Source organism: Oncorhynchus nerka, unplaced genomic scaffold (genome assembly GCF_034236695.1).
Source record: "Oncorhynchus nerka isolate Pitt River unplaced genomic scaffold, Oner_Uvic_2.0 unplaced_scaffold_1978, whole genome shotgun sequence".
NCBI classification, from domain to species: domain Eukaryota; kingdom Metazoa; phylum Chordata; class Actinopteri; order Salmoniformes; family Salmonidae; genus Oncorhynchus; species Oncorhynchus nerka.
In genome coordinates this window covers 1-12,252 of record NW_027039348.1, presented here as the reverse complement: position 1 = coordinate 12,252, position 12,252 = coordinate 1, and positions in this window count along the sequence as shown.

Below are 12,252 nucleotides of genomic sequence, written 5' to 3'. Positions count from 1 at the left end.
TATGAAACAAAGGTCAATTACATAAATAATGACCGTAAAAAGCTTTGGAGCACCTTCAATGACATTTTGGGAAATAAGGCAAACTCAGCTCCGTCATTCATTGAATCAGATTCATTATAAAACCCACTGATATTGCCAAACTACCTCAAGGATCTTTTTAGTTGGCAAGATAAGCAAACTTAGGCATGATGACACGCCAGCAACAAGTGTGAAAGAGGTGAACAAAGTATTGACAATAAGGACAAGCCACCGAGGGTCTGACAATCTGGATGGAAAATGACTGAGGATAATCGCGGACGATATTGATTTATTCCCATTTGTCACATCTTCAATTTAAGCCTACTAGAAAGTGTGTGAACCTCAGGCTTGAAGGGAAGCTAAAGTCATTCCACTACCTAAGAATAGTAAAGCACCTTTTACTGGCTCAAATAGCTGACCAATCAGCCTGTTACCAATTGTGTTTGACCATATAAACTCATCAAAAACTGAGACATAAACTGAACAAGTTCCACAGACATGTGACTAACAGAAATGGAATAATGTGTCCCTGAACAAAGGGGGGTCAAAATCAAAAGTAACAGTCAGTATCTGGTGTGGCCACCAGCTGCATTAAGTACTGCAGTGCATCTTCTCCTCATGGACTGCAACAGATTTGCCAGTTCTTGCTGTGAGATGTTACCCAACTCTTCCACCAAGGCACCTGCATGTTCCCGGACCTTTCTGGGGGAATGGCCCGAGTCCTCACCCTCCGATCCAACAGTTCCTAGATGTGCTCAATCGGATTGAGATCCGGGCTCTTCGCTGGCCATGGCAGAACACTGACTTTCCTGTCTTGCAGGAAATCATGCACAGAACGAGCAGTATGGCTGGTGGCATTGTCATGCTGGAGGGTCATGTCAGGATGACCCTGCAGGAAGGGTACCACATGAGGGAGGAGGATGTCTTCCCTTTAACACACAGAGTTGAGATTGCCTGCAATGACAACAAGCTCAGTCCGATGATGCAGTGACACACCGCCCCAGACCATGCGGACCCTCCTCCAAATCCATCCCGCTCCAGAGTACAGGCCTCGGTGTAACGCTCATTCCTTTGACAATAAATGCGAATCCCACCATCTGGTGAGACAAAACCCTGACTCGTCAGTGAAGAGCACTTTTGCCAGTCCTGTCTGGTCCAGCGACGGTGGGTTTGTGCCCAGGCGACGTTGTTGCCGGTGATGTCTGGTGAGGACCTGCCTTACAACAGGCCTAGAAACCCTCAGTCCAGCTTCTCTCAACCTATTGCAGACAGACTGAGCACTGATGGAGGGATTGTGCGTTTCTGGTGTAACTCAGACAGTTGTTGTTGCCATCCTGTACCTGTCCCGCAGGTGTGATGTTCGAATGTACCGATCCTGTGCAGGTGTTGTTACACGTGGTCTGCCACTGCAAGGACGATCAGCTGTCCGTCCTGTCTCTCTGTAGCGCAGTCTCAGACATCTCACAGTACGGGCATTGCAATTTATTGCCCTGGCCACATCTGCAGTCCTCACGCCTCTTTGCAGCATGCCTAAGGCACGTTCACGCAGATGAGCATCTTTCTTTTGGTCAGTACAAAGGCCTCTTTAGTGTCCTAAGTTTTTATAACTCTGACCTTAATTGCCTACCGTCTGTAAGCTGTTAGTGTCTTAATGACCGTTCCACAGGTGCATGTTCATTAATTGTTTATGGTTCATTGAACAAGCATGGGGAAACCGTGTTTAAACCCTTTACAATGAAGATCTGTGAAGTTATTTCGATTTTTATTTTTTACGAATTATCTTTGAAAGACAAAGGGTCCTGAAAAATGGGGCGTTTCTTTTTTTTTTTGCTGAGATTACAATGCTATTTCACAGTAAACATACTGACACAGTAAACAACAGACTTTCAGCACACTTACAGGGAAGGACACTCAACAAGCACAGCACTTAACACAAATGACTGATGATTGGCTAAGAGCAATTGATTTAAAAAAAGATTGTGGGGGGGCTGTCTTGTTAGACTTCAATGCCACTTTTGACATTATCGATCATAGTCTGCTGCTGGACAAAACATATGTGTTATGGCTTTACACCCCCCTGCTATATTGTGGATAAAGAGTGACCTGTCTAACAGAACACAGAGGGTGTTATGGCTGCTTATTGTGGATAAAGAGTGACACAGAACACAGAGGGTGTTATGGCTTTACACCCCTGCTATATTGTGGATAAAGAGTGACCTGTCTAACAGAACACAGAGGGTGTTACACCCCTGGCTTTACACCCCTTTACACCTGCTATATTGTGATAAAGAGTTACCTGTCTAACAGAACACAGAGGGTGTTATGGCTTTACACCCCCTGCTATATTGTGGATAAAGAGTGACCTGTCTAACAGAACACAGAGGGTGTTCTTTAGTGGAAGCCTCTCAAACATAATCCAGGTAGTATCAGGAATTCCCAGGGCAGCTGTCTAGGCCCCTTGCTTTTTTCAATCTTTACTAATGACATGCCACTGGCTTTAAGTAAAGCCAGATGTTTCTATGTATGCGGATGACTCAACACTAGACAAGTCAGCTACGACAGCGACTGAAATGACTGCAACACTTAAACAAACAGCTGCAGATAGTTTCAGAATGAATGGAATAAGTTAGTCCTAAATATCTATAAACTAAAAGCATTGTATTTGGGACAAATCGTTCACTAAACCCCAAACATCAACTAAATCTTGTAATGAATAACGTGGAAATGTACCAAGTAGAGGTGACTAAACTGCTTGATGTAACACTGAAATATAAACTGTCATGGTCAAACATGGTCATACTGATACAACAGTAGCTAAGATGGGGAGAAGTCTGTCCATTATAAAGCGCTGCTCTACCTTCTTAACAACACTATCAACAAGGCAGGTCCTACAGGCCCTAGTTTCTGCCTTCTTAACAACACTATCAACAAGGCAGGTCCTACAGGCCCTAGTTTCTGCCTTCTTAACAACACTATCAACAAGGCAGGTCCTACAGGCCCTAGTTTCTACCTTCTTAACAACACTATCAACAAGGCAGGTCCTACAGGCCCTAGTTTCTGCCCTTCTCAACAACACTATCAACAAGGCAGGTCCTACAGGCCCTAGTTTCTACCTTCTTAACAACACTATCAACAAGGCAGGTCCTACAGGCCCTAGTTTCTACCTTCTTAACAACACTATCAACAAGGCAGGTCCTACAGGCCCTAGTTTCTACCTTTAAACAATACTAGTTTTGTCGCACCTGGACTACTGTTCAGTCGTGGGTCAGGTGCCCTAGTTTCTACCTTCTTAAAACACTATGGATTTAGGAAAATTGCAAGGCAGTTCAGAACAGGGCATCACCTGGACTACTGTTCAGTGGCCCTTGGATGTACACAGAGATAGCTAATATGAATAATATGCATGTCAATCTCTCCTGGCTCAAAGTGGAGGAGAGATTGACTTTATCACTACTTATATTTATGAGAGGTATTGACATGTTGAAAGCACCGAGTAGTCTGTTTAAACAACTAGAACACACAGCTCAGACACCCCATGCATACCCCACAAAACATTCCACCAGAGGTCTCTTCACAGTCCCCAAAGTCCAGAACAGACTATGGGGAGGCGCACAGTACTACATGGAGCCATGACTACATGGAACTCTATTCCACAGTACTACATAGAGCCATGACTACATGGAACTCTATTCCACTAGTAGAGCCATGACTACATGGAACTACTATAGAGCCATGACTACATGGAACTCTATTCCACAGTACTACATAGAGCCATGACTACATGGAACTCTATTCCACAGTACTACATAGAGCCATGACTACATGGAACTCTATTCCACAGTACTACATAGAGCCATGACTACATGGAACTCTATTCCACCAGATAAACTACCACCACTAGAATAGAGAACAGATAAACTACTACCACTAGAATAGAGGACAGATAAACTACTACCACTAGAATAGAGACCAGATAAACTACTACCACTAGAATAGAGAACAGATAAACTACTACCACTAGAATAGAGAACAGATAAACTACTACCACTAGAATAGAGAACAGATAAACTACTACCACTAGAATAGAGAACAGATAAACTACTACCACTAGAATAGAGACCAGATAAACTACTACCACTAGAATAGAGAACAGATAAACTACTACCACTAGAATAGAGAACAGATAAACTACTACCACTAGAATAGAGAACAGATAAACTACTACCACTAGAATAGAGACCAGATAAACTACTACCACTAGAATAGAGACCAGATAAACTACTACCACTAGAATAGAGACCAGATAAACTACTACCACTAGAATAGAGAACAGATAAACTACTACCACTAGAATAGAGAACAGATAAACTACTACCACTAGAATAGAGACCAGATAAACTACTACCACTAGAATAGAGACCAGATAAACTACTACCACTAGAATAGAGACCAGATAAACTACTACCACTAGAATAGAGAACAGATAAACTACTACCACTAGAATAGAGAACAGATAAACTACTACCACTAGAATAGAGAACAGATAAACTACTACCACTAGAATAGAGAACAGATAAACTACCACCACTAGAATAGAGAACAGATAAACTACCACCACTAGAATAGAGAACAGATAAACTACTACCACTAGAATAGAGAACAGATAAACTACTACCACTAGAATAGAGAACAGATAAACTACTACCACTAGAATAGAGACCAGATAAACTACTACCACTAGAATAGAGAACAGATAAACTACTACCACTAGAATAGAGAACAGATAAACTACTACCACTAGAATAGAGAACAGATAAACTACTACCACTAGAATAGAGACCAGATAAACTACTACCACTAGAATAGAGAACAGATAAACTACACTAGAATAGAGACCAGATAAACTACTACCACTAGAATAGAGAACAGATAAACTACTACCACTAGAATAGAGACCAGATAAACTACTACCACTAGAATAGAGAACAGATAAACTACTACCACTAGAATAGAGAACAGATAAACTACTACCACTAGAATAGAGAACAGATAAACTACTACCACTAGAATAGAGAACAGATAAACTACTACCACTAGAATAGAGAACAGATAAACTACTACCACTAGAATAGAGACCAGATAAACTACTACCACTAGAATAGAGAACAGATAAACTACCACCACTAGAATAGAGAACAGATAAACTACTACCACTAGAATAGAGAACAGATAAACTACTACCACTAGAATAGAGAACAGATAAACTACTACCACTAGAATAGAGAACAGATAAACTACTACCACTAGAATAGAGAACAGATAAACTACTACCACTAGAATAGAGAACAGATAAACTACTACCACTAGAATAGAGAACAGATAAACTACTACCACTAGAATAGAGAACAGATAAACTACTACCACTAGAATAGAGACCAGATAAACTACTACCACTAGAATAGAGAACAGATAAACTACTAGAATAAACTAAACTACCCACTAGAATAGAGAACAGATAAACTACTACCACTAGAATAGAGAACAGATAAACTACTACCACTAGAATAGAGAACAGATAAACTACTACCACTAGAATAGAGAACAGATAAACTACTACCACTAGAATAGAGAACAGATAAACTACACTAGAATAGAGAACAGATAAACTACTACCACTAGAATAGAGAACAGATAAACTACTACTACTAGAATAGAGAACAGATAAACTACTACCACTAGAATAGAGAACAGATAAACTACTACCACTAGAATAGAGAACAGATAAACTACTACCACTAGAATAGAGAACAGATAAACTACTACCACTAGAATAGAGAACAGATAAACTACTACCACTAGAATAGAGAACAGATAAACTACTACCACTAGAATAGAGAACAGATAAACTACTACCACTAGAATAGAGACCAGATAAACTACTACCACTAGAATAGAGAACAGATAAACTACTACCACTAGAATAGAGAACAGATAAACTACTACCACTAGAATAGAGAAAACTAGAGAATAGAGACCAACTACTACCACTAGAATAGAGAACAGATAAACTACTACCACTAGAATAGAGAACAGATAAACTACTACCACTAGAATAGAGACCAGAATAAGAACTAAACTACCACTAGAATAGAGAACAGATAAACTACTACCACTAGAATAGAGAACAGATAAACTACTACCACTAGAATAGAGAACAGATAAACTACTACCACTAGAATAGAGAACAGATAAACTACTACCACTAGAATAGAGAACAGATAAACTACTACCACTAGAATAGAGAACAGATAAACTACTACCACTAGAATAGAGAACCTAGAATAAGAACTAAACTACTACCACTAGAATAGAGAACAGATAAACTACTACCACTAGAATAGAGAACAGATAAACTACTACCACTAGAATAGAGAACAGATAAACTACTACCACTAGAATAGAGAACAGATAAACTACTACCACTAGAATAGAGAACAGATAAACTACTACCAGATAAACTACTACCACTAGAATAGAGAACTAGAATAGAGAACAGATAAACTACTACCACTAGAATAGAGAACAGATAAACTACTACCACTAGAATAGAGAACAGATAAACTACTACCACTAGAATAGAGAACAGATAAACTACTACCACTAGAATAGAGAACAGATAAACTACTACCACTAGAATAGAGAACAGATAAACTACTACCACTAGAATAGAGAACCAGATAAACTACTACCACTAGAATAGAGAACAGATAAACTACTACCACTAGAATAGAGAACAGATAAACTACTACCACTAGAATAGAGAACAGATAAACTACTACCACTAGAATAGAGAACAGATAAACTACTACCACTAGAATAGAGAACAGATAAACTACTACCACTAGAATAGAGAACAGATAAACTACTACCACTAGAATAGAGACCAGATAAACTACTACCACTAGAATAGAGAACAGATAAACTACTACCACTAGAATAGAGAACAGATAAACTACTACCACTAGAATAGAGAACAGATAAACTACTACCACTAGAATAGAGAACAGATAAACTACTACCACTAGAATAGAGAACAGATAAACTACTACCACTAGAATAGAGACAGATAAACTACTACCACTAGAATAGAGAACAGATAAACTACTACCACTAGAATAAACTAAACTACTACCACTAGAATAGAGACCAGATAAACTACTACCACTAGAATAGAGACCAGATAAACTACTACCACTAGAATAGAGAACAGATAAACTACTACCACTAGAATAGAGAACAGATAAACTACTACCACTAGAATAGAGAACAGATAAACTACTACCACTAGAATAGAGAACAGATAAACTACTACCACTAGAATAGAGAACAGATAAACTACTACCACTAGAATAGAGAACAGATAAACTACTACCACTAGAATAGAGAACAGATAAACTACTACCACTAGAATAGAGAACAGATAAACTACTACCACTAGAATAGAGAACAGATAAACTACTACCACTAGAATAGAGACCAGATAAACTACTACCACTAGAATAGAGAAAACTACAGAATAAACTAAACTACTACCACTAGAATAGAGAACAGATAAACTACTACCACTAGAATAGAGAACAGATAAACTACTACCACTAGAATAGAGAACAGATAAACTACTACCACTAGAATAGAGAACAGATAAACTACTACCACTAGAATAGAGAACAGATAAACTACTACCACTAGAATAGAGAACAGATAAACTACTACCACTAGAATAGAGAACAGATAAACTACACCACTAGAATAGAGAACAGATAAACTACTACCACTAGAATAGAGAACAGATAAACTACTACCACTAGAATAGAGAACAGATAAACTACTACCACTAGAATAGAGAACAGATAAACTACCACTAGAATAGAGAACAGATAAACTACTACCACTAGAATAGAGAACAGATAAACTACTACCACTAGAATAGAGAACAGATAAACTACACTAGAATAGAGAACAGATAAACTACTACCACTAGAATAGAGACCAGATAAACTACTACCACTAGAATAGAGAACAGATAAACTACTACCACTAGAATAGAGAACAGATAAACTACTACCACTAGAATAGAGAACAGATAAACTACTACCACTAGAATAGAGAACAGATAAACTACTACCACTAGAATAGAGAACAGATAAACTACTACCACTAGAATAGAGAACAGATAAACTACTACCACTAGAATAGAGAACAGATAAACTACTACCACTAGAATAGAGAACAGATAAACTACTACCACTAGAATAGAGAACAGATAAACTACTAGAATAGAAACCACTACCACTAGAATAGAGAACAGATAAACTACTACCACTAGAATAGAGAACAGATAAACTACTACCACTAGAATAGAGAACAGATAAACTACTACCACTAGAATAGAGAACAGATAAACTACACCACTAGAATAGAGAACAGATAAACTACTACCACTAGAATAGAGAACAGATAAACTACACCACTAGAATAGAGAACAGATAAACTACTACCACTAGAATAGAGAACAGATAAACTACACTACCACTAGAATAGAGAACAGATAAACTACTACCACTAGAATAGAGAACAGATAAACTACTACCACCACTAGAATAGAGAACAGATAAACTACTACCACTAGAATAGAGAACAGATAAACTACTACCACTAGAATAGAGAACAGATAAACTACTACCACTAGAATAGAGAACAGATAAACTACTACCACTAGAATAGAGAACAGATAAACTACTACCACTAGAATAGAGAACAGATAAACTACTACCACTAGAATAGAGAACAGATAAACTACTACCACTAGAATAGAGAACAGATAAACTACTACCACTAGAATAGAGAACAGATAAACTACTACCACTAGAATAGAGAACAGATAAACTACTACCACTAGAATAGAGAACAGATAAACTACTACCACTAGAATAGAGAACAGATAAACTACTACCACTAGAATAGAGAACAGATAAACTACTACCACTAGAATAGAGAACAGATAAACTACTACCACTAGAATAGAGAACAGATAAACTACTACCACTAGAATAGAGAACAGATAAACTACTACCACTAGAATAGAGAACAGATAAACTACTAGAATAGAGAACAGATAAACTACACCACTAGAATAGAGAACAGATAAACTACTACCACTAGAATAGAGAACAGATAAACTACTACCACTAGAATAGAGAACAGATAAACTACACTAGAATAGAGAACAGATAAACTACTACCACTAGAATAGAGAACAGATAAACTACTACCACTAGAATAGAGAACAGATAAACTACTACCACTAGAATAGAGAACAGATAAACTACTACCACTAGAATAGAGAACAGATAAACTACTACCACTAGAATAGAGAACAGATAAACTACACTAGAATAGAGAACAGATAAACTACTAGAATAGAGAACAGATAAACTACTACCACTAGAATAGAGAACAGATAAACTACTAGAATAGAGAACAGATAAACACTAGAATAGAGAACAGATAAACTACTACCACTAGAATAGAGAACAGATAAACTACTACCACTAGAATAGAGAACAGATAAACTACTACCACTAGAATAGAGAACAGATAAACTACTACCACTAGAATAGAGAACAGATAAACTACTACCACTAGAATAGAGAACAGATAAACTACTACCACTAGAATAGAGAACAGATAAACTACTACCACTAGAATAGAGAACAGATAAACTACTACCACTAGAATAGAGAACAGATAAACTACTACCACTAGAATAGAGAAAACAGATAAACTAAACTACCACTAGAATAGAGAACAGATAAACTACTACCACTAGAATAGAGAACAGATAAACTAAACTACTACCACTAGAATAGAGAACAGATAAACTACTACCACTAGAATAGAGAACAGATAAACTACTACCACTAGAATAGAGAACAGATAAACTACTACCACTAGAATAGAGAACAGATAAACTACTACCACTAGAATAGAGAACAGATAAACTACTACCACTAGAATAGAGAACAGATAAACTACTACCACTAGAATAGAGAACAGATAAACTACTACCACTAGAATAGAGAACAGATAAACTACACCACTAGAATAGAGAACAGATAAACTACTACCACTAGAATAGAGAACAGATAAACTACTACCACTAGAATAGAGAACAGATAAACTACACCACTAGAATAGAGAACAGATAAACTACACCACTAGAATAGAGAACAGATAAGACTAAACTACTACCACTAGAATAGAGAACAGATAAACTACTACCACTAGAATAGAGAACAGATAAACTACTACCACTAGAATAGAGAACAGATAAACTACCACTAGAATAGAGAACAGATAAACTACCACTAGAATAGAGAACAGATAAACTACACTAGAATAGAGAACAGATAAACTACTACCACTAGAATAGAGAACAGATAAACTACTACCACTAGAATAGAGAACAGATAAACTACTACCACTAGAATAGAGAACAGATAAACTACTACCACTAGAATAGAGAACAGATAAACTACTACCACTAGAATAGAGACCAGATAAACTACTAGAATAGAGAACCTACTAGAATAGAGAACAGATAAACTACTACTAGAATAGAGAACAGATAAACTAGAATAGAGACCAGATAAACTACTACCACTAGAATAGAGAACAGATAAACTAGAATAGAACTAAACTACCACTAGAATAGAGAACAGATAAACTACTACCACTAGAATAGAGACAGATAAACTACTACCACTAGAATAGAGAACAGATAAACTACTACCACTAGAATAGAGAACAGATAAACTACTACCACTAGAATAGAGAACAGATAAACTACTACCACTAGAATAGAGAACAGATAAACTACTACCACTAGAATAGAGAACAGATAAACTACTACCACTAGAATAGAGAACAGATAAACTACTACCACTAGAATAGAGAACAGATAAACTACTACCACTAGAATAGAGAACAGATAAACTACTACCACTAGAATAGAGAACAGATAAACTACTACCACTAGAATAGAGAACAGATAAACTACCACTAGAATAGAGAACAGATAAACTACCACTAGAATAGAGAACAGATACTACACTAGAATAGAGAACAGATAAACTACTACCACTAGAATAGAGAACAGATAAACTACTACCACTAGAATAGAGAACAGATAAACTACTACCACTAGAATAGAGACCAGATAAACTACTACCACTAGAATAGAACAGATAAACAGATAAACTACTACCACTAGAATAGAGAACAGATAAACTACTACCACTAGAATAGAGAACAGATAAACTACTACCACTAGAATAGAGAACAGATAAACTACTACCACTAGAATAGAGAACAGATAAACTACTACCACTAGAATAGAGAACAGATAAACTACACTAGAATAGAGAACAGATAAACTACTACCACTAGAATAGAGAACAGATAAACTACACTAGAATAGAGAACAGATAAACTACTACCACTAGAATAGAGACCAGATAAACTACTACCACTAGAATAGAGAACAGATAAACTACACTAGAATAGAGAACAGATAAACTACTACCACTAGAATAGAGAACAGATAAACTACACTAGAATAGAGAACAGATAAACTACTACCACTAGAATAGAGAACAGATAAACTACTACCACTAGAATAGAGAACAGATAAACTACTACCACTAGAATAGAGAACAGATAAACTACTACCAGATAAACTACTACCACTAGAATAGAGAACAGATAAACTACTACCACTAGAATAGAGAACAGATAAACTACTACCACTAGAATAGAGAACAGATAAACTACTACCAGATAAACTAGAATAGAGAACAGATAAACTACTACCACTAGAATAGAGAACAGATAAACTACACTAGAATAGAGAACAGATAAACTACTACCACTAGAATAGAGAACAGATAAACTACTACCACTAGAATAGAGAACAGATAAACTACTACCACTAGAATAGAGACCAGATAAACTACTACCACTAGAATAGAGAACAGATAAACTACTACCACTAGAATAGAGAACAGATAAACTACTACCACTAGAATAGAGAACAGATAAACTACTAGAATAGAGAACCACTAGAATAGAGAACAGATAAACTACTACCACTAGAATAGAGAACAGATAAACTAC